At 40.0% G+C, this 25,226-nt stretch overlaps 1 long non-coding RNA gene across 1 annotated transcript in view; it reads right to left on the reverse strand.

Moving 5' to 3' along the window:
• Positions 1-333: 333 nt before the first annotated feature.
• Positions 334-25,226, reverse strand: part of LOC105024823 — a 42,657-nt gene continuing 17,764 nt past the window's right edge. The window contains exons 2-3 of the long non-coding RNA XR_829083.3: positions 655-695; positions 334-476 (exon numbers count right to left, since the gene is read on the reverse strand). This is a non-coding gene — a long non-coding RNA (uncharacterized LOC105024823). The remainder of the gene's footprint in view (positions 477-654; positions 696-25,226) is intronic.

The following is a 25,226-nucleotide window of genomic DNA, read 5'->3' on the forward strand; positions in this document are numbered from 1 at the left end:
AAATGTTTATCATGCAATGACCTGTAGCCATGAGCCAGTGATGTTAACACCAATCATCTGCCTTCAAATGTCAAACGGCTTGAGTGTTCATTGGCTTAGGCTAACATTATTGAGTGGGCACTGTCAAAAATGCATCAAAAGCATGTTATTCAATGAAAACATAACACAAAGACAGGATCTGCTGTTGTCACAATTATTTTTTCAAGATATATATTTAAAAATGTATGCACGGTGCATACAAGATTGCAGCTGCCGGGGCCACTGATCATAGGGCTGAGTGCAGATGTTCATAATTTGAGTGACTGTTGGAATACAGGCCTAGATTTGGTGCTGCTAAATGCTTAAGCTTCATTTGAAAGGGAAGTGGGGGGAGGTAGAGGAGATGCAGAAAGAGCTGTGGGCCACATTCAAATCCATTTTGCAGCAGCACATGTGCACCGAACACTGCAGCATAGAACGCTGGACCACGTCTCTGACTAGGACAAACAGAGTAGGTCAGTGCTTTTCCAGTTCTAGAATCATATGATGCTTGGACTTGGTTAGGGGGGAAATAAGTCCTGTGTGACACACCAAGCATACAGACATGCATATTGCTGAAGAAGGTTAAATGTATGTTGGCTAAAAAATCTCTCCGGGCAGTGTTGCAGGACTTACCTGTACCCTGATGAGCAAGGCAAATTTAGGGCTGAGTGGACCTAAGGATGAAGCCAGGTTTCAGTTAAGCACATGATGTCAGGCGTCTTGCGCACTTTGTGGTTGTGCAGCAGGAGGAATTTAATACTTATTTACTGGGCATTAAGTATTTCTATGCTGATAGACAATGAAGCTTCAGATGGACTAGAAGCTGCATCAAGTCTCATTTTAGGGCACTTCTGTCCACTCTGTGAGGTCTTAGCCGAGGAATAACAGTGCTGTAAGTGTTGTGGTGCGATGAACTTGTTCTTGCTTGCAGGGTTTGTGGGTGGTCGAGCAACTCACCGCCCCAAAACCTTGCCATCCGCTTGAAATGACGGGCATCATGCAATGAATGGCCCTATGCTGTCTTAAAGCATTTAGTAGCAGTGTGTCAATTAATGTTTTCTTAAAAACAAAACACACATTTCAATGCTGAAAAACAACACATCGGAAGCAGAGAGTAAGGATAAAAAGCAGACAGATAAAGCAGATGTATAAACATCAGTTATCCCTTCAATCCACCTTTTCCTCACCATTACCTCAGTATTGTTGACATAACACAGAATAGGCCCATTTTCAACCATGAGAGAAACTACTCCCTTGATTAGACTCAGTGGTTTCCCTTAATTCCTTTCAGAACCACCTGCAGGATGACCTATGATGAAAGTCACTGTCATTTGAGCATACAATAAGTCTGAGTGGGAAACACTGGAACATAAAGAATGAATTTAAAAATACATACACATTCAAATACATTTTGTTGACCATGACAAATTGTTTTGGGTAAGTTTACTTTATCTATTGCCAATTACCATGACCCTGTCTCTTTATCAAAGGCTCTGTGTTATGCCAGTGGGAGCATCAAACCCTTAATACGACCTATGATATGCTCAGCAAGACAATAAATAATATCTACTAAAATACAGAATAATATACTAGATAGCTCGAATGAGTGGACAATATGGAGAGACTATGGATGTCCTTTGAACCTAAAAAAAGGTTCCAGACCGGGATCAGAGTTAGCTGGGTAACAGGTTCATATGGGCAGAGCCAAACATCAATAAAGAAAATCATCTTAAAATGTTGTGGTTAATAAATACAAAATGAAAATGATTAAGACAGAATATTTAACTATCCTTGAAAACATGATTCAATTATTCTCCAATTTAAAATATGTCTTCTAAATTATCTTTACCATCAGTAGGCTACAGCAGGGCTATTACTTTGGGGCCCAGTTAGCCCATATACATAGATTGGGGTATTTAACCACTCACAACTTAGCTAAACGTGACAATCAGAGAGTAAAATAAGAGAAATATACTTGCAATATGTGTATACTTATAATCTGACTGCCTCATATTAATATTTTCAATAAGAAACATCAATTTGTCATAAGTCTTTGTTATTCAATTATTAAAGACTATGTCAAAACAGCTGATCCTTGAAATGTTTATCCTAGAATTCAATGTATTAGGTCACAATCGAAGATTAAGGATGGGCAATTTGTTAACTCAAGATAAAACATGTAGGCGTAAGTACTTTTACTATAAACAATTACATTTTTAAAGTGCAAATATTGACCTAAATTAAAAGGAATGCAGTTGTCTCTATTTAAAATTGTGTATTACAGTTAAGCAATGATTATATAATTTATCATATAGTAATACCAGCAATCATCAATGTAATAAAATTGTGCCTGACTAAAATATAGTCAGCCTATTGCACTGATGACTGCACTGATGCACATGCTGTATTATGTACAGCAGGTCAATCATTCAAAACCTCCCATTTCTAAATCTAGATTTACTATTTAAGACAGACGATCTCACTAAATCCCCCAAAATCCACCAAATGTATTCACTTCACCTTGGCTAAAAGAAAGAATCAAACAGCAGGAATGCTCCCACATATTCATGTATGAATCAACAAAGCGAAATCTGAAGCCATCCGGCAGACATTTCTACACCTCCCAGTAAAATGTAACCAGTAAAGAATAACAGCATTTTGGAATTCTTAGCCCTGGGAATTAAAGGAAATCAGAACATGACAGTTGAATCCGCACAATAACATTAATTTATTTTATCAGCCATCACACCTCTATTGGTGTCCATCCAAATCCTTTCATCCAGAGACTGTCCACCAATGGGTGTGTCTTACTCTTTGACAAAGGAAAATGTCCCGAATAGTGATAATCAATGTCCAGCCATTCGATTACAGCATCCTAGTACGCCCTATTTATTTTGGTACAGCCTACATGTAGAGGCACATACTGGAAATTATTTTCAACTGGCATTGCTGACACTAGAAGGAAACATTTCATAGACTGACAGAAGGGGTGTTCAGCATGTGCGATTTATTCCTGTATTTTGGAGCTCTACATTATATTTCATTTTGGAATGTAAAATAACGTTATATACAGGTTCCCATTCTAATAGTTTTATTCCAGAACACTGTACGGTGACGGTTCTATTTCTGTTTGTTAACAAATATCTTTTATAGTTTTCTCTTCTGTTCCCTGGACCGGATCAATCTCCTGGTTAACTGTATGTGTATTTCCAAGTATTTTTGGATACATAGACTACATATCTAAACACTTTAATGAATGTCAGCCCAAATACATGTCATTGTCCCCAACTTCATTCCACAAAAAAATTATGTTTACTATCAGCACAGAGTTCTATACGCTGTCTTTAACAATAGCAGACGATGCTTTCAAGAAAGTGTTTTTCAGTAATTGCATTTCGACGTGTTGCACAAAAATAAAACATATTTCTTTCCCGCTACTCTGAGCACAATGGACAGTGAAAGCACATTGTCCCAAAGCAGCAGAAATTTAATTGAGTCTAGATGACTGTTTGACCAATGGGCTGGGTGTTAAACTTTAAGAATTTACCCATTCTTTTAACCACTTTGAATACAAAAGCAGAAGCAAGCCTTGCTTCTCTTAATGGGCAATATACAATGAAAAGTCTGGGAGCATGTGAGTTCTTGATGGTGCACTAAAATACAAAGTTGTATATGCTTTAAAATAAAATCTACTACCAAACTGCTTTTAAAGCAGGCCTTAAGACACACCTCTATCCAGTGACGCCGACTGGGGGTTAGTATTCAGTACTATCGAGAAGGTTTGGAGTTATTAAACAGAAGAATTGCATTGATGAAGGGATTTATGTTTTTTACTCTTTGCTGTTTTTTTATACAGCAAGAATTTTTGTTCTACCAACAGCCAATAAATGATACCCTAACACCAACAGCCAATCAAGAAATAAGAAATTAGAAGAAGTAAGAAATTACTACTGCTTAAAAAAGGAAACAAGTTGTTTACCAGTGATTGCAAAACTCCAACGTTTCTGACATGGTGGCCCTGTTGCTCCTATACAGAAATGATCTTGACAACAAAAGTTCAGTCAAAAAAAAAAAAACATTCAAAAAATATGTATGTTTAAATACTAATGTGACAACACATTTGTAAACTTGATTGACTCATAAAGATCCCCAATTATTGGAAGCCAGTTGTAAAGGTAAAGACAAAAAAGAGACAAAATGTTGGACACCCCTTTTCTCTAATATTTATATAGAACGACACATGGAAATTTGCCATTTCTGGCATTCATTTGGACCATAGGTGTAGAGTTACAGCACCGGCAAGCCCTAGCCCGATTTAACCAGTTTATTACAGCATGTGCATCTGGCTTTTAATGTACTTTTGGCAGGTACTGTACTGCAACTTCTGCCAAGAGGATCCAGCGTTTATGGTCCAGGTTGTGGTGTGGTGGTGTAAAATGTGATCACCCAAAAACAGCAGGTTGCACTGGTCCTCCTCAGTCTCTTTGCACTCACGCAAGAAATGGAAGTCACTATTACTCTGTGTATGTCCTGGGCCACCTCTGTCTGCAACCTGAACCTCCGAATGCACACACACACACAACCATGCACGCCACCTGTGTTCTCACTTGCTCCTAAAGAACCCCCTCCCCTCAAGAATGAGCTCTGAATTCTTGAACATGAAACAAATCAATGAGAATTACAAACTCCTCCTGCTGATGCATGATTGTTTTTAATAACAGCACAGCCAGAACCGGCACTTCTAATTGCTCCCCACACACATTCCCACAAAACATTGAATAATATTGGGGCTGCATAGCAGTAAATAAATACCATATGTGCTCATGTGCTGGTCCATATGCTGCAAACAGCCCCTGATGCTCTTCAGTGTTTTTCACCATAATTATAACTATCTAAAAACCTAGTCACGGCCTTGCAGCCAAATATTCGTAATTACCAATCTTAAGTGTTTGTTAAAAGGACACAAGGATGAATTTGTGGCATTTGTGCCGCTGTGGTGTATATGAATGGGAGAGCTACACTTTTCTACTGAGTAATTACTGTCATTTTAGAAATGTTACCCTTCAACAAAGAATTGAAGGCCACATTAATGGTGAGGGGGAAAGGATGGGTAAATTAAAATTTGCATGCTTATAATTGCCGAACCGTCATATTTTAAAATGAATGCTGTCGGTGGTATTACTTCCAGTGTAATAAATTAAACGGAGCCTTTCTTTGCCGTGGCCCAATGCCAGGAACCCAGTCACTGTCCATGATATTAAAGATGCGGGAATGTAAACACATCATATTTAGGGAGAGAGGAGCAGTCTGCAGATGGAGGTTCCAGCTGTGACAAGGATACACAACTGTGTGTTATCCAAACAATTCATGGGAAAATTGTGCAGAATGTGCTTTTTTGAATTCACCATGCTTCAAGGAGTGTTGATGTGTAGGCCAAGCATGTGTGATGCATGTCAAGAACATACGGCCAAGAAAGACGCTTGGAGCAGTTAGTGTGGGCAGTAACTTCCACACAACACTAAACTTTACAGAACACCCCCTTGAACCAAGAATTGTTGATTTTACATCAACTTTCCTTCCATCTAAGCTGTATAAACTGTCCTTCGTATTTAGGTTGATATTCGATGAAATGGGTTAGCATTCTAAGACAATGTGGGGGGAAAAAACGGACATGGTAGGATTAAGTAGCAGAAGAGAAATCCAGAGGCAGATTGGAGATGGCATTTTATATGAGGGAGGCGGCAGAATATTCATTAAGAAATCTTTGAGCCGTGATACACAATACTGGGCTGTCACTGCGCCACTCAAGAAGACTGAAACTTAATCCGATTGGAAAGATTACACAAACATATTTTTATCCACATCATTCTTGTTGAAACACCAGCAGGATTGTCTTGAAGACGGTCCCTGATTGTCAACCGACCCTGTTGATTTATCCTATCTCAGGATCGGCTTCCATCAGTGATTGGGTTAGAAAAGATAGAGCGAAAACCCAAGTTCACATAACCTCTGAAAGGTTAGCAGTCACCATGTAAAAAAGTAGTTGGGCAGTAACTCTTGGTTCGAGAAAGGGTCTCCGAGTAGTAGTGTAAAACCCAGTGAGTCGATTATGGTGGATATTCTGTCACATACAAGCCATAGGGAAAGGGGTGTTGGAATGACAATCTCCAACTCTATGGCAGTAGCATGATAACACCACTGCTCAATATGGATCTGTCTCAGCCAAAAGAGAGGCACAAATGACATGGGGGTGGAATGAATTCTGTAAATCAATCACACACCTTCACCTGCCACTCCTGTTTCCCATTTCTACACACCTGGGAGATTATGTCAGTCTCCTCTCTTAATGTAATGTCAAGGACACAATGGCTCACAACCCAGCAAGGGAACGTCTCTGACTGCAGTAAACACTATCATCCAACAAACATGTCCCTGTCAACGCCATAGTATGGTAGTACCACAGAAATGTAAACACTGAAGTGAGGAGATATAAAGCATATAAATATAACATTCAGGATGTAAACCACCTTGTTTATACATGTATATATGTTTGTGTATATACAGCTCCGGAAAGAATTAAGAGACCACATTTGCAAATTTTTCTTTCCTTTCCAAAAAAAATTTAAAAGGAAGGTTTTGAGTGAGGAACTGAAGGGTTAAAATTAAGAGACCACTGCAAATTGAACGCTTCTGTTCCTCACTCAAAACATTCCTTTTCAACTTTTTTGGAAAGGAAAGAAAAAGGCGTAATGGTCTTACATTTTTTTCCAGAGCTGTATATATACAGTGGGGAGAACAAGTATTTGATACACTGCCAATTTTGCAGGTTTTCCCACTTACAAAGCATGTAGAAGTCTGTAATTTCTATCATAGGTACTCTTCAACTGTGAGTGACGGAATTTAAACAAAAATCCAGTATGCAAACATTTGAACAGGGGTCAGTTCATTTCTTTCATTTTTTCTTTGTTGCCATGTTTTGTTTTATGATTGTGCTATTCTGTTATGATCTACAGTTGAATGTGAATCCCATAAGAAATAAAAGACGTGTTTTGCCTGCTCACTCATGTTTTCTTTAAAAACAGTACATACACCTCCGGAAAAAAATTAAGGGACCACTGCACCTTTTTCTTTCCTTTCCAAACAAGAAACCAGGCAAGCCTAGATCAGTCGGTCCGCAATAGAAAGGGTTGCCATCTCGAGATTCGAACCCGGTCGCCCACATGAAAGGCTATGTCGTTAAACCCTACAACTTTCATGGCAAAACAGCATACGTTTTCTTTCATTCGTGAATGACATTTATACAATAACGATCAATAAAGGCGACGGTAACTAACTTTTTCATCAAGTGAAAAGTAGAGAGAATCGTGGAATCTACTACAAATAATTAATGAATGTCGTTGCTCTCAATAGATTTGAGCTTAGGTCTTCCACATGGAGGCACTGTCTTTGACCACTACGCCATGGCAACCACTTCACCCTCAATATTGATGACTCTGTTGTATCTCCATCCCCTCATGCACGCAACCTTGGTGTCATACTGGACTCCTCACTCAGCTTCCAACAACACATAAAACAGACAGTCAAATCCTCATCCTTCCACCTTAGGAGTATTGCCAAATTACAGCCTTCCCTGTCTCGCACTGCCGCTGAAACCCTAATACATGCATTCATTTCTGCCCGTCTTGACTATTGCAATTCTCTCCTTTCTGGCATTAACACTTCATCTCTTCATAAACTACAACATTCAGCTGCACGACTTCTCACACATACCAAATCTTGGCAGCACAACACCCCTATCCTACAAGAACTCAACTGGCTCCCAATATCTAAACAGATTGACTTCAAAATTCTTCTCACGTATAAAGCCCTCCACCAGCTTGCTCCACCCTATCTCTTGGACCTTATTCCCCAATACCATTCCTCCAGGTCACTCCGCTCAGCCACTGCTGGCCTCCTTAGCATCCCTCGATCCAAGCTGCGGAGCTTTGGAGACAGGGCTTTTTCATGGGCTGCTGCAAGACTTTGGAATGCCCTTCAACAATTAATCCATGCAAATCTGTTGCCATCTTCATCCACCACCTCAAGTCTCATCTGTTCAAACAAGCCTATCCCTAGCCCCAGACCTATGTTGTTTGGCCCACCCCCCTTTTTGTTTTTGTTTTGTTAGCTACCATTTGTCTCATTGTTCTATCTGTAGTTGTTTGTTATGTATGTATTATAAAGCGTCTTTGGTTCTTTGAAAAGCGCTATATAAATGTAATATTATTATTATTATTATTATTATTATTATTATTATTACACGTTTCTCAATTGAGGACTCCATTTCTTATTATGTTTACCTCCACCATAGCGTCTATGAACTGTATTTCTTTTGTCACTGGCCGTTTTAACAGGCATTATTAGTATCTACTAACTTCCAAGGAATAATCATAAGAATTGAGTAATTGCTAGCGAGACTGAAGATGAACTTATCCATGCCAGAAACAGTCGCAATATAACCGTATACAGTATAAGTTAAGGCTTACTATAACGTAACTACTGTATGTTGTAGCCTGCAAATGTGTTTGTCTATCCTGACCCAAAACACATGCGTACTTCGAAAATCCACCTGGAAACAGTCGCAATATAACCGTAAACTGTTATATTTCAGGCTTACTATAATTTAGATACTAAGGGTTTTAGCCTGCAAAGTTTTAGTCTATATGGAATAATTGAAATGTGTAACCCTTCTGTTTCTCACTTTGGAAAGGAAAGAAAACAGTGCAGTGGTCTTTATTACCGATACTACCAATTCTCCAAGGGTATGCAAACTTTTGAGCACAACTGTATGCTTCCAGAAGCACCTCCCACAAGTTGGATTGGCTTGATGCGCACTTCTTAAGTACCCTTACGGTCAAGTTGTTCCCACAACAGCTCAATAGTGTTGAGATTCAGTGACTGCGCTGGCCACTCTATTATAGACAAAATACCAGTTGACTGCTTCTTCCCTAAATAGATCTTGCATAGATTGGAGCTGTGCTTTGGGTCATTGTCCTGCTGTAGGAAGAAATGGTCTCCTCTTCACTGCTGACATTGAGATTGGTGTTTTGCTGGTACTATTTATTGAAGCTACCAGTTGAGGATCTGTGTGGCGTCTGTTTCTCAAACTAGACGCAGGCCACTCAAGTTCCTCCACACAAACCTCATCAAAGCATGTCTTTACGGGCCGCATTTTTTGCACAGGGGCACAGTCATGCTAGAAAAAGAAAGGGCCTTCCCCAAACTGTTGCCACAAAGTTGGAAAATGTCTTTGCAATCCATAAAATCACAATGACCCTTCACTGGAACTAAGGGGCCTAGCCCAAACCCTGAAACACAGCCCCAGACCATTATCCCTCCTCCACCAAACTTTACAGTAGGCACTACGCATTCCAGTAATTAGCGTTCTCCTGGCATCCGCGGCACCCAGATTCATCCATCAGGCTGCCAGATAGTTAAGGGTGATTCAGCATTTTCCACTGTTACGGAGTCCAGTGGCCGCATGCTTCACCCAACTCCCGCAGACATTTGGCATTACTCATGTTGATGTGAGGCTTGCATACAGCTGCTTGGCCATGAAAACCCATTTCATGAAGCACCAAACGCACAGTTCTTGTGCTGATGTTGCTTCCAGAGGCAGTTTGGAACTCTGCGGCGAGTGACACAACAGATAATAAGGGATTTTTATATCTCAAGTAGAACTGCAATGATTGTAGCATTCACTTTAATAAAAAAAAGATTCTCACTTATCTTGTTGTTGTTTTTCACATCAATGGATTTGACTCTTAGCTATTGGTTTTCGATATTCCACACACCACATACAACACACACAGCTACACATGATTCATTATTTTAATAAGTGACAAGCCTAGTAACCAATGTTTCACACCACTGCAACAAGCTCTATAAACGGATCACTCCCTATATGCTTTCAGTACATTTAGTGTAAGACAGTGAGACAGAACCGTTGTCTTACAAGCATCTTATTCATTAAGAGTAGCCTTGACTCTTTGTTGGGCACCATCTAAAACCGTGACTGGGATCAGATTTATGTGTCTTCCAGCCGGGTTTATCTTTGCTCTAATGCCTCTTTGTTCAACAGCCTATTGGTGTTTATGTCAAGTTGCTGGGATCTATGGCTCAATATCATTGGCCTGGAATGGGCTTGTCTAAGTGTCAGGTCATTCAGATCTATAGCATAATATGGATAGCAAGAAAATGTAAAGCAGTAAAATCTTACCATCCTATCTCAGTCATGCATGATGGCATTAAAGGGTATTAAAGAGAGAATTAAAGAAATAATTAAAGAAAAAAAGAAAGACGAGAAGGTATGACAGGATCTGTTTAGTACTCAGATTCTTTTAATGTTTTTGTGTTATGCACCAACCTTGGTAACTCCTCAAATTGCATCTAGAGCTAATCCACCACACTGTTTGAAAAACACTTGAATGATATGTTGATGTATTGAAGTATTTTTTGGTACATGTTGCTGTTAAACATGAATGCAGGGTGCAGGAATTAAATCCCTCCAAATTACAATTTTTTCCCCTCACATTTCATATCATCAAATGTGACTGATAAATCTGCCTTTTAAGACATCTGCATTGCAATAAGAGTTGCTATTATTTGCACCATATGTCATGTGAAGTGTTGCTGTTCTGTTACAGGCAGGTACAGTGGGGCGAAAAAGTATTTAGTCAGCCACCAATTGTGCAAGTTCTCCCACTTAAAAAGATGAGAGAAGCCTGTAATTTTCATCATAGGTACACTTCAACTATGAGAGACAAAATGAGAAAGGATATCCAGAAAATCACATTGTAGGATTTTTTATGAATTTATTGGTAAATTATGATGGGAAAAAAGTATTTGGTCAATAACAAAAGATAATCTCAATACTTTGTTATATGCCCTTTCTTGGCAATGACAGAGGTCAAACATTTTCTGTAAGTCTTCACAAGGTTTTCACACACTGTTGCTGGTATTTTGGCCCATTCCTCCATGCAGATCTCCTCTAGAGCAGTGATTTTGGGGCTGTTGCTGGGCAACACAAACTTTCAACTCCCAATGCCCTAGCTGATGGAAGGAGGTTTTCACTCAAAATCTCACGATATATGGCCTCATTCATTCTTTCCTTTACACAGATTAGTCGTCCTGGTCCCTTTGCATAAAAATAGCCCCAAAGTATGGTGTTTCCACCTCCATGCTTCACATTAGGTATGGTGTTCTTTGGATGCAACCCAGCATTCTTTCTCCTCCAAACACGACAAGTTGAGTTTTTATATTTTGGTTTCATCTGACCATATGACATTCTCCCAATCCTCTTCTGGACCATCCAAATGCTCTCTAGCAAAACTCAGATGGGCCTGGACATGTACTTGCTTAAGCAGGGGTACACGTCTGGCACTGCAGGATTTGAGTCCCTGGTGGCATGTGTTGCTGATGGAAGCCTTTGTTACTTTGGTCCCAGCTCTCTGCAGGTCATTCACTAGGTGTGGTTCTGGGATTTTTGCTTGTGATAATTTTGACCCCACGGGGTGAGATCTTGCAAGGAGCCCCGTATCGAGGGAGATTATCAGTGGTCTTGTATGTCTTCCATTTTCTTATAATTGCTCCCACAGTTGATTTCTTCACACCAAGCTGCTTACCTATTGCAGATTCAGTCTTCCCAGCCTGGTGCAGGTCTACAGTTTTGTTTCTGGTGTCCTCTTTGGTCTTGGCCATAGTGGAGTTTGGAGTGTGACTGTTTAAGGTTGTGGACGGGTGTCTTTTATTCTGATAACAGGTGCCATTAATACAGGGAACGAGTGGAGGACAGAGGAGCCTCTTAAAGAAGAAGTTACAGGTCTGTGAGAGCCAGAAATCTTGCTTGTTTGTAGGTGACCAAATACTTATTTTACAGAGAAATTTACCAATAAATTCATGAACCTTTTCACACTTGAGTTTCAAATATACCATACCGACCCCCCAGCGTGAGTTTTTTTGCGCGTGACTTCAGTACTCACTACAGCATTTTAACTCACTCCAGCATTTGAACAGTCACCTTGCCAGGTAAGAAACACTACATACATTGCATTGCAAGTTATTCTCGTTGACTCGAATTCAAAGAGCTGCAAAAGTTGGTTGATGTATAACTGTAGCTAGCTAGCAAACGTCAGCTAACCGCTAGCAAACGTCAGCTAACCGCTAGCTAAAAAAGCGTGACCAGTAATTCAGTGCAGTGAAAATTAATAAACTATATAAAAAGCATACAACGGATAACGCAACTTCTAAAATGTTTTTACAGTGGTTTTGATCAGTTGTCAGCTCTTCCAGGAAATGTTAAGATGCTCTACAGTAGTCGCTAATATAATTTGTTTTTGTGTATTAGTGTTGGCTGTCTGTTGGTACGTAAGCAACACTTCTTGTCCCGATTTGAATGCTTTCTACCTGGTTAATATCATAGTGTGGTCTTGAAACAATTACAATCAGGAAATAAAGTTATAAACACTGTTTGAGCGAAATGTGAGTAAATAGCGCTGTCTGACCAGCCATTGTTACTTTACTTGTAGCTAAGCATGGTAATGGTGCGTTCTAAACAAGACCGGTGTGATCGTACGCTTCAGGGATCACTCTAGCCTGATCACACTGGTGTGATCGTACGCGTCAAGCGGTTAAAAATCCTACAATGAGATTTTCAGGATTTTTTTTCTAATTTTGTCTCTCATAGTTTAGTGTACCTATGATGAAAATTACAGGCCTCTCTCATCTTTTTAAGTGGGAGAACTTGCACAATTGGTGGCTGACTAAATACTTTTTCGCCCCACTGTATCTCATCCCTGCAACTCCCAGCAGACTTGGACGTGTTGATCAGGACAGAACCTGGGTGGACTTGACCTTTCATGCAGTGGCTGAGGTTTCTGCACCATTCTGGAGGCAGTATTGAAGAGTGCTTCTATCATTTTTACTCACTACTTTTTAAACCTTTGTGATGGCTTATGTATTGTGCACATTTATAGAAAAAGGAAATTAGAAATGAATTGAATTGAACAAAAAAACACTGAAATTACTGAGGAAAAACAAGCTACAATACCCTCTCCTCTCAGGCATGTATTGAGTCCCGCAAGTAGCTGCGATGGAATTGAGGCCACGCGAGCGTCTCACGGCTGTCCAGCACCACTCGCCCTCTTCAACCTAATTAGTCATTATTAGGCTGCATCATCTCCATGCCATTCCTGTCTATCACATTCCAGCCTCTGGATCTAAAGCTGGGTCACAGACACTCGACAGCAGCAGCATGATGTTAACCCATGTGAGTGCAAGTGTAGACAGACATCCCAGACCGGGACATGACAAGGACATTAAAGAAGAGCACTAGAAACACTGTTGATCGTTTTAAGAACGTGCATGACGACACCAACAATTAATAGTGACAAACCTGGTTTGTCCCCAACGGCCTTTCACGCGAGTGTTATTGACACCGCTCCACTTGACACAAATGACTGTAATGTCAGCTGTACACAATGGAACTTATCACAGATATCCATCAGCCGGATCACTAGTGCAAAACCATTAAGACAGAGAAACAGAAAATTATTAGACCTCTTGGCCAGTCTCTAGAATCTTCTGTCAGCCAGAAGACAAGCTATAGGATGGATGGAGATAATTTGTCTGGGTTGATAGAGTGCTCATTTTGTCTGCCTTAAGGACCACAAACGTTTCAGCCATGCTCGATTTCTACACGGTAGAGGTTTTTATTTTTCCATTATCTTTATGGTCAATAAATAACAGGCATCACTCTGTAATGTGGGCATAGAATTGGTATAGGGCTTCATTGCTTTAGTTAAAAGCTTTCGAAACTCAAGTGTTTTACCTGTCCTTGCTTCCATGTTTCTTGTGCGATAAATGTCTGTTTTTAGGCTTGTTCCTCTCTCTTACACTGATCTTTATCTGTATTGGATATCTTCAAACCCCATCTCCACTTTTCCCTGTCTCAATTTAACACACAGTTTTTTTCTTATTGGAGTTCAATCGTAAGATTGCATACAACCGGAATATTTTGCTGTCATTAATCAGAACACCCCACAGGCCTATCCTTGAATGTCCCCTTTATTCAATAGGAGCATTGAGCGTGGTTTTCTACCAAATCAATAGTCATCCTGAGATAGAACGCCCTATTAATAATGCTATTTGGTTTTTGGCATAGAGCCAATACCACAGGTAAGTTATGGCCTGTATTTAATAGAATCCATTGTTTTTTAATGTGTTAGAGGGGCATGACAGGGCCGTGTTTTATTGATCAAGCTGGTAAGCATGAAATCACACCCCTGTGATACATGCTGACGCCATTTTGAAAACTGAATAGATCTGCATGTTCATGCCCGAAGACTCACGGCACCCTCATATCACCCATCTAGCGTTGTTGCTTGTTTCACAGCCTTAAGCTTGCAAAAGATGAATTTTCTTCACTTAAGAGATGATCAAGATAAGTCAGTTGTGGCAAAATCCACGACCGTTGAAGCTAGGAAGTCATGTGACCAAACATTAGAGAGGGGAGGTACTCAGGATCATAACATGTCGGCTTTGTTGCTCTACACGCTTCACTGCAGTTCCCCTGCTCAACCAATTTTCACAGGGGTGTTCTCACAAAACTGTCTGTGACATCCGAGTCTGAAGCTAACCCAAGACAGAGCCACAGAAATGATACAACAGCACAATGACCAAACGTGGGTGACATTTTGCTCCTTTCTTTAGTCTAAGTTATCAAATATAGGAAATAGACTTCCAAAACAAAATTGCTAATTATTCAACTGTCTGTTTTGACAAATATGATTCTGTTTTTTTGGGCCAAATCAAATCTTATACTGTGTATATAGTGTTGTGACCCAGTGGCGTCTGCTGAGTGGTTGTGTTGTAGGGGCTGTTCCAAATGGTGATAGAGTTTTTACATCAATATGTATATTGCTCCTTTCAAACAATCAATTGTTGCTCAAATAAATACAACCTACAGCTAGCAGTCTTTTGAACTTAACATGCAGGCAAGAATGAATAAAACTGGCAGGGGCGAGCATGGGTTTAGCTCACAACACAGATATTAACAATGGAATACTGATCGCAGTTAATGTTGCATACCATACTATATTGTAAAGAAAAAATGCCAGCTTTGACGAAAAAATATAACTAGATCAATAGCTTGAACAATTACTAGCCAACAAGGGATTCTGATTCAACAATGTGAACTTGGGGGAATTACGTAACATAAGGAAACCCGACAGGCTGCCTTCAGAGGAAAGATGGTCATTGCTAGGTTGGCATGACTAGAGCTACTACCAGGCCTCAAATTTTGTGATTTTAAGGGCAAGGCCACTTAGCCTTAAGAGGGTACATCTTTTGCCAGGGCGCCAAGGCCATCAGTCAGGGCACCAAGGACATAAAGCAAAATAGCCAATAATAAAACGTTCTGTTAAGAAAAACATTTATATTTACTGGAATGATTTGTAGAATAATATGAATCTGCTAAATTCTATCAGATTTAAAAAAGTTTTCCTCAGGCTTTATTAACTAATGACAAATAATTCATAATTGACAGACATCACCAAACGTACCTCCTAGTTCTACCCTTGTGTGTGTGTTTTGTTATTAGAAGCATGTTTTTTTAAATGATGTTAACTAGCTCAATGCTAATGCTTCATCAAGAAAGCCCTAAATCACTTTCAATTTTATACTTTTTCCCCCAATGAATCAAGATATCTTAACCTTTCATGGATTAGGGAAAAAAGTAAATTTCCGCCTAATGATGTACCCAAATCTATGCTTGTAGCTCATGGCCTGAATATAGTAGAAACATATTAATGGTTCCATTTGAAAGGAGACACTCTGTAGTTTGTAGGAATTATACATATATATATATATATATATATATATATATATATATATATATATATATATATATATAGTATAACACAATAGATTTGGCAGAAGATAAAACAAAACAAAAACATGTGTTTTTGTAAAAAAACTAAATTCCTCCTCATGTTTGAATTGCAGGGGGGAAGGTCAAACATGGATTATGAACCTGGAGGAACTTTCCACTTGATTCAAAAGATGTCAGCAGGATCTGGGTAAAGTTTCATGGCCATTTGATATAAAATTCTGTGATCTACTTAGTCATTTCTAAGCTAGGGTGGTCATATCATTAGGAGAGTTGTAGGGCTGAATTAGCCATCTGATTTAGCACAGATAGCTAGCTATATTTTAAATGAAAGCAACATTTATATAATTGAAATTAGGCAAGTAACTAACATGTGTGATGGTAATTTTTTCGATCAGAACTCTTTAAGAAGGAAGTACAGAGACGAAATACTATCGGCACAATTAACAGTTTATTCATTATTTGCAAATAAGAGAGACGCGTCAACCGCTTACAAACATAATCGTCCGAGGAGTCTCTAACTCAATACATGCACAATCTGCATATATTACATAGAAAAAGGGGTGTGGTAAGTTGTTGCCCATCTGTCCTATGTCAAAAAAACACATGCCCTTTGTTCTATCACATGTCCTGGGCTTGACACAAGGGACATGTTGTCTTCCCACATCTGGTTAACTTTCTCAACCCTTGAGGGGGACTTCATCTGGACAACCTACAGATTGGCAGATTAACGATTAACCCTATAATCTAGAATGCCCCCTAGGGCAAACACCAGATCCCCCTCTCCTACATTCCTAAGGAACAGAAAGGACTGACACCCTTCTTTGTCTAGGGAGGAGGACATGGCCCAAATACCTAATAATCCTCTGATATTATACAGACGTGTGTCACAATCAAAGTAAAGATTTACATACCAGCCAATGGAAAGACAGACATTTCTCAAATGGACCTTAATTCAAAATGTCCATAACACATGCTAATGGGGAGTACAAAAATACATCATAACTAAAGTATTAGTGATAAGATAAGGAATTTACTATTAATTAAGGTAGGTTGGCCATATTATATTTAGTGTAGTTAGGTCTCGATTAAGATTGTGAAGAGAGAGAGAACGATAAATGTTAGCTAGCATGCTAGCCAGCTGCACAGAAAGACAAAGGAAACACTAGCTACCTTAATATGTACAGTACAGCCTGAGCCTAGGGACACATTTTAACAACTGACAATTAGCTACAGTAGCTAGCTGTTGAACAGTCATTAAGTAGCTAACTCAGAAAATAACTTCACCGATTACATTTGAGTTAATGTCACCTAAAATAGAACACCAATTAAAGCACCATACATTAACTATAGCATATATCATACTATTTTCTTTCTTTCGTGTTGTTTTTTGAATGATGCCCTGTTCCCTTATGCAGATGTATCGATAACTGATGGTCACGGGTGGGCATTTGCCAATAACAATTGAGATATCGCCGTTCCTGCCAGTGACTGGTGCTTCGGATCAGAGATTGGAAAGAGCAGTGTAAATACTTTTTTTTTATCCCAGTCAAACTACGGCATAATGGCAACTTGGGCTGCAATCATTTATTGGGGCCTTACGGCCACTCAAAGAGCCATCATAATGACAATGGCTGAATGACTATATTGGCTGATCTATCAGGCAATCTTGGCAATGCCTGACATAAAGAGCTATCTTCATGAATACCTAGAGACACAGTTATGTGTTTCATTTCCATTAACACTGTGTTATAAAAGTAATGAGATTAAAACCCTAGTATCTCCTCTGTATCTCATTGATGGAATCCCCCCAAAAGCAGTACTGTGGTAACTAAAAAGCTTGATTTAAAAAGATGTTTAAAGAGTCAAATGTAAGCACATTTACCATACTTTTATTAGAACCTATAACATAATTCATAATGTAAAAACAGGCCGGCCTCCACTGACAGGCCCACATGAGGACCAGCAGGCCCATAGCTGAAAATGGGGCCACTGAAAGCTGCTCGGCAGCCATCATATGACGAGGCACACCTCCCTACAATTAAGCCTCATCAGGGTAAGCATAAAAGTGCCCGAAACCCATAGAACTGGGCAGTGAAAAATCTGAGCGGAAGAGGAACACACCTCCCTTGCAGCTACTGATGGCGAATTTACTTTCCAGGCAATTGTGCTGCACAATACTCATTCAACACGGTGCACACTATGGATACCTGTGGTTAAAATAATTCCAAGCAACCGAATCATAAATTAGCTATGTGTCAGGCAGTATCCCTATGTCTACGGTAGCTTGTACCAAAGTGTACTAGTGCTGAAATCACCACACATTATAATATACTAAGAACCTAAGTTAAAATCATCATAAGGCCAGGTAATAATTATCATTATTTTGGATGAAAATAGTTTTTGTCTCACTTTGTACTCCCAACCAGAATGAGTGCATCTGTAACTGGGAAAGAGTGCTTCTGTAAACAGTCAAGGAAAATGAATGTGCTTTTGTGGCTTCTCTGAAAAGACTCCTTGATGAAAACATCTTGCAAACTCCTCTAAACAAAAATGTGAAAAGACATTTCAAAATGAAGAACAAAAATCTCTCCAAAAAATACAAGAACTCTTAATGAACTCCTCAAATGAACTACCAATATTTACTTCAACAAGCTCTCTGTGCTCTCTTAGGAGCAACCAACCAACCAACAACCCACGAAGGGATGCTTTGCTTCCTTAAATCAACAGCCTGAAACAGACACACAAGGCGAACCAATCATGTGGGTTTACAGACAAGTGAGGCTTCGTTTGTCATCGATATCCTCCAGATCGAGGCATTGCAATATGTAGTGGAAAGATATGTTCACAATATTCAGATAAACAAGGAAGGGGACACAATAACTGAAACAAGCATACAGATCTCAATCAAAGAATGAGAAACCCCATGAACTAAAATGCGACCAGCACAGCCTTGTGGACCAGTCATTGCACTGTCGGGTAAGTTCTGTTTATAAAGATTAGCTATTATTGAACTCTTTTATCAGTCAACATCATCCCGTCAACTTAAGCAGAAATTCACCTGTTAAAGTTAAGTCTGTGAGTGCCCTGATGTAACAAGCTAATATTAGAGGTAGCTAGCTGTCTAGCTAACATAGTAGTAAAAAGTCTTATTAATTGTCACATTAGCACAAATAACTCTAACATCAGTGTTAGATAACATTGTTCTCTAATGAATAATTGTATATAAATGTTTACTATAGCATTTCACAACCCAAGAGAATTCACTGTAAATGACTCCCCCCTCTAAACTTTTCGGGTACCTGCTGTCGGACGCTAAGGTAGTATTGGACAAGGACCGTTTGGGGGAGGGGTTTTACGAAAGGTCAATTGTCTGGACAAATGTGGTTAATACTCGGTTTTGTATACACACAAAGCTATAAAATGAATGGTGCGGTTTATACACGGTTAATTATTTTTTCATCAATTCCTCCTTAATGTTTTTCTGAAAGGACAATTTTACAGCCTGGGGGACGAATCTGTCTCAGCACCTGGTTGCTGTAGGCCAGATCCTCCTGTCGGACGGAAACAGAGAAAACAGTTTATGGCTGGGGTGACTGGGGTCCTTGATGTGCAGGGCCTTACTCTTGCACCTCTGGGCGTACAGGTTCGGCAGAGCTGGCAGATCAGTCCTGATGATGCGCTGCACTGTCTTGACCACCCTCTGTAGAGCCTTATGGACTAGTGCAGCTGCCAGACCAGGTGATGATACAGCCAGTCAGGATACTCTCCAAGGTTTACTTCCACTTCCTCTTCATGTTTTTTTTTCCATTTAAATCTATAGACATTTAATTCCCCTGGACAAATGTTGAATGCTAACTTGAACTTTTCTCTAAACACATTCTATACACACATACAGTACACATATACAAACATTGTTTTTTCCTCAAATTAGGCAAAAGTGGTACCTCAACCCTCACGCTCCAATGGACATGACATACTTTATATAATATCTTGCTACAATGCTTGAAAAAAGTAAACCATTATAGTGTTACATCTGCCAAGTGTTGCCCTACAGGCATCCAGCCTATAGTTTCTGCTTGGCTGTTTACGAAGTATGCTAGAAGCATTGAGGAGCCTATCATTCGCTCTTCATTATGTCTGAGCCACCCGAAAACATTTGGGGTCAAAACCACTGGCTCTATGTTTTGTAGAGGATCTAGGAATCAAATAACAAAATATGAAATCACTCACTAGCCGTATAATTAATCACAGTCAGTATTATTATTGTCTATTTTCATTTGTTATATTATGTTCTTGTCAAGTTGACCCTCATAAACAAAACATATTAATATACAGTGGGGAGAACAAGTATTTGATACACTAAAACATAAATCCAGAAAATCAAATTGTAAGATTTTTTAATAATTTCTTTATTGCATGACAGAAAATGGAATAAGTTCAAGATGACGGTCAATCTCCCTCGGTCTGGGGCTACATGCAAGGTCTCACCTCATGGGGCATCAATGATCATGAGGAAGGTGAGGGCTCAGCCCAGAACTACACGGACCTGGTCAATGACCTGAAGAGAGCTGGGACCACAGTCTCAAAGAAAACCATTAGTAACACACTACGCCGTCATGGGTTAAAATCCTGCAGCACACACGCAATTTCCCCCTGCTCAAGCCAGCGCATGTCCAGGCCCATCTGAAGTTTGCCAATGACCATCTGGATGATCCAGATGTGGAATGGGAGAAGGTTGTGTGGTCTGATGAGACAAAAATAGAGCTTTTTGGTCTAAACTCCACTCGCCGTGTTTGGAGGAAGAAGAAGGATGAGTACAACCCCAAGAACACCATCCCAACCATGAAGCATGGAGGTAGAAACATCATTCTTTGGGGATGCTTTTCTGCAAAGGGGACAGGACAACTGCACCGCACTGAGGGGAGAATGGATGGGGCCATGTACCGCGAGATCTTGACCAGCGACCTCCTTCCCTCAGTAAGAGCATTGAAGATGAGTCATGGCTGGGTCTTCCAGCTTGACAACGACCCGAAACACACAGCCAGGGCAACTAAGGAGTGGCTCCGTAAAAAGCATCTCAAGGTCCTGGAGTGGCCTAGCCAGTCTCCAGACCTGAACCCAATAGAAAATCTTTGGAGGGAGCTGAAAGTCGGTATTGCCCAGCGACAGCCCAGAAACCTGAAGGATCTGGAGAAGGTCAGTATGGAGGAGTGGGACAAAATCCCTGCTGCAGTGTGTGCAAACCTGGTCAAGAACTACAGGAAATGTATGGTCTCTGTAATTGCAAACAAAGGTTTCTGTACCAAATATTAAGTTCTGCTTTTCTGATGTATCAAATACTTATGCAAATTAATTACTTAAAAATCATACAATGTGATTTTCTGGATTTTTGTTTTAGATCCTGTCACTCACAGTTGAAGAGTACCTATGATAACAATTAGGACAAAAATGGGACAGAAGCAACAAATGACTGGAAAAGTTGTGTAACCTTTTTCACAAAAAGTGAAACAATTTAAGAATACAGTTTCTCAAAGTAAAATCTTCTGGCCCTCGGGCAGAACTGATTTTAAAAAAAGACATTAATCTGTCAGTGTTACTTTTGTAATAGTGAATTTTTGCAGGTGGCTGCCCATTTGTCTTGCCAAAATGCCTCCATTTCATGCAGAGTCTTTTGTTGTCATGCACAAACCTTACATTTAAAATCTCCCCAGAGTGGCTCAATGATATTAAGGACAGGAGACTGTGATGGCCATTCCAGAACCTTCACCTTTTTCTGCTGTAACCACTGGAGGGTCAACTTGGCCTTGTGCTTAGGGTCACAGTCATGCTGGAAAGTCCAAGAGTGTCCCATGCGCAGCTTTCGTGCAGAAGAATGCAAATTGTCTGCCAGTATTTTCTGATAACATGCTGGATTCATCTTGCCATCAATTTTCGCAAGATTCCCCATGCCTTTAGAGTTCACACAACCCAAAAACATCAGTAAGCCACCACCATGCTTCATAGTGGGGATGGTATTCTGATCACTATAGGCCTTGTTGATTCCTTTCCAAACATAGTACTTAGGGTTGAGACCATAAAGCTCCATTTTGGTCTTGTCACTCCAAATTACAGTGTGCCAGAAGCTGTGAGGTGTGATGTTGGGTATATTGTAACCAATGCTTTTTTGTGGCAACATACGCAGTATAGGCTTCTTTCTGGCAACTCAACCTTGCAAATCATTTTTGTTCAAGTATCGTCGTATTGTGCTCCTTGAAACAACCATACTGTCTTTTTCCAGAGCAGCCAGCATTTCTCCTGTGGTTACCTGTGGGGTTTTCTTTCTATCACAAACAATTCTTCTGGCAGTTTTGGCAGAAATCTTTCTTGGTTTACCTGACCTTGGCTTGGTATCAAGACATACCTGAATTTTTCACTTCTTAATACATGATTGAACAGTACTGACTGGCATTTGCAATTCTTGTTTTTTTTATATCCATTTCCAGCTTTATAAAGTTCCATTATCTTGTTACACAGGTCTTTTGACAGTTATTTTATGCTCCTCATGGCTCAGTATGTTGCCTGCTCATTGCATCCACGTGAGTGCTAACAAAGTCATTGACTATTTATACACAGACACTAATTGCAATTTAGAAAGGGTAAATTCACCTTTAATTGCCATTTTCACCTGTGTGTGTCACCTTGTGTGTCTATAACAAGGCCAAACATTCAAGGGAATGTAAACTTTTGATCAGGGCCATTTGGTTGACTTCTGTTATCATTATGATTTAAAAAGGAGCCAAACAACTATGTGATAATAAATGGCTTCATATCACTTTTCTTAAAAGATAAAAGAAAATGTATATGCATGATAAGTCATATTTTCAAAATCAATGCCAAAAGTCATAATTTCTGCCAGGGTATGCAAACCTAAGAGCACAACTCTATACACAAGGTCCAGAAAAGCTTCTCTGGGCCCAAGCTCATTTAAGATGAGACTGGAAAACTGTCCTGTGGCCTGATGAATCAAAATTGGAAAATATTTTTGGATATCATAGACGCTGCATCCTCTTGACTAAAGAGGAGAGGGACCATCCAGCTTTTTATCAGGGCACAGTTCAAAAGCCAGCATCCGTGATGGTATGGGGGTGCACCAGTGCACATGGCATTTGTGACTTGCCCATCTCTAAAGGAATCATTTATGCTGAACAATATATACAGGTTTTGGAGCAACATATGCTGTCATCCAGACAATGCTTTTTTCAGGAAATGCCTTGCTTGTTTCAGCAAGACAATGCCAAACCACATTCTGTATATATCACAACAGCATGGTTCCGTAGTAAAAGAGTTCTGGTCCTAAACTGGCCTGCCTGCAGTCCAGACCTCTCACCCATTGAAAACATTTGACTCTTTTTTAATTGAAAAATATAACAAAGGAGACCCTAAACTCTTGAGCAGCTGAAATCCTATATCAAGCAAGAATGGGAAAACATTTCACTTTCAAAACTCCATCAATTGGTCGATTCAGTTCCCAAACGCTAATAGAGTATTGTTAAAATAAGAGGTGATGCGAAACAGTGGTACACATGTCCCTGTCACAAATCTTTTGCAATTTGTTGGTGGCATCAAATACAACATTCATTTTTTCAACAGTTACAACAGTTTCAACATTTGATATGTTGTCTTTGTACTATTTTTTATTAAATATAGCGATACATTACTTGCATATCACTGGATTCTGTTATTATTTGCGTTTTACGCAGCGTACCAACGCTTTAGGAAACAGGGTTGTATAATGTTTTTGGGGACAGAACCTATATCCTAATCTGATCGTCTTTTCACCAGTTGTCTGTCTTGCAACCTCTCTTTAGAACCCCCTCCCTCCACCACCGTAATTCTACAAGAATCCACTTGTTTTTCCTCCATTACTCTGGTCCTCTATGCAGGGTTAAACTGCAAAATCAGTCAAGGGCTAGTTTTTCTATACTGCTGTATCTGTAAATTTGTTTAACCATACCGACACAGCGTCGGTGTGAGATTTTGGGAAGGCGGTAGCCTTTGAGTTTTAGATGTAGGAAAATCCATGAAAAGCACATGCATGCACACGGACAGTGTCGAGCTACTGCATGAAAACTCATTCTATACTAATCCAATTAATCTGTTTGTGTGCAGTTCTGCCCATCAATTTATCAGCTTTTGTGTCTTTCCAGCAGAGTTATCTGTTGTAAGCTGCATATTGAGGCAGAGCCATCAATACACAAGCAGCCATAACGCCTCTACAGCTTAAGATCTAATGAGTATTGTTAACACGTCCACGTGTGGGCTGAGGGGCTATGCGATTGAACATTACTTAGTGTAAGAAGGTATTGGATTATCTGGGTTACCATATAAAAAAAATCTGATTAAATATAATTTGGGGTGTTGATGTGAAAGTTACCAAATGCTATCAATCGGCAAGATCCTGTTCATTGATGCTGCAATTTTGTCAGCATACAGCATCAACTGAATGAATTCCAGAAATCATCTCTTTCCTTATCATTCAGCTAACATACAATATTTACACACATCATTTCAGTTCATAAACATCTACCTCCGGTAGACCCACTAAAAAGTACATTCTCCACTCCAGTCACTCTCCTCACAATCCACAGTGGTGAATGTGTGGCCTTCCTTTCTCCAAGGAGCTGGATATGTCAGAATGCCCAAAGACTGTGAGCTACATTCCAAAGGCTGCTAATTGAGAACCTGTCTGTTATCCCGGCCGTGACTGATGGCATAATTAATGATGGGCCGGTTTGATGGAGATGCCTGGTGTGTGGCTAATTCCTATGTCTGTCAGCCTTTGTGTGGATGGGAGGTGGGGGAGGATGTTCCCAGGGGCTCTGGTCTATTGCTAACCATGTCTCTGTTACAGAGACGCTGAGTTGTGCTGTAGCGCCCCACAGTCCCGGGCCTCACTCTCTCAGCCACTCTCTCCGATTTAACAATGAGACGCCGTCCGCTCCAAGCCGAGTGAGGGGGAGACTGATTAAATTAAATTGCCTCACAGGCAATCATGCCAAGGTTAAAAGGATGCCGAGCAAACTGCTTCTGGCACCAACTTTCTCCCCTCTCTCCGGCTAAGGCAGCCGTTTGGTTATCTGCAGATGTGTGTGGTTTGGACTGAGGAGATGCCTCCCCGCGCGGGGACCTGGAATGTGGAAAATTGAGTTGTCACTATCGATTTTAGTGCATAGCATATCGGCAGGAACATTTTCCTTTTAAGAATGCAGTGAGTGATATGAAGTCCCAGTAGGAGTTT

The sequence above is a fragment of the Esox lucius genome, chromosome 18, assembly GCF_011004845.1.
Source record: "Esox lucius isolate fEsoLuc1 chromosome 18, fEsoLuc1.pri, whole genome shotgun sequence".
Lineage (NCBI taxonomy): Eukaryota > Metazoa > Chordata > Actinopteri > Esociformes > Esocidae > Esox > Esox lucius.